We start from the raw sequence: 302 nt of genomic DNA, 5'->3' as shown, positions 1-302 counted from the left end.
ACACTTGCGTTAAACGCCAGTCTCGTTCTTTCTTTAAGTCTTGTCCCAAGTTGGTTGGGAGACACTAACATATGTCAGGAAACATGGGCCAGATTCCGTGACATAGTTAGTGTGACCAAACATGATCTGTGAACCTATGGCCCAAGGTAAGACCCAGAGAGGGTTCGGGCTTCGGGTTCACAGTTCCGCTTAACAGTGACTAGTTTAGTAAGAAGTTTATCTAGTTTAGTAGGATTAATTAGCGGTTTGTTATCCAAGTGTAACGCCAAGCGGCCTCAGGTTCCATCCCGGGGAACTCCATT

This window comes from Perkinsus marinus, assembly GCF_000006405.1.
Source record: "Perkinsus marinus ATCC 50983 genomic scaffold scf_1104296958752, whole genome shotgun sequence".
NCBI lineage: Eukaryota > Perkinsozoa > Perkinsida > Perkinsidae > Perkinsus > Perkinsus marinus.
This window is presented reverse-complemented; position numbering follows the sequence as displayed.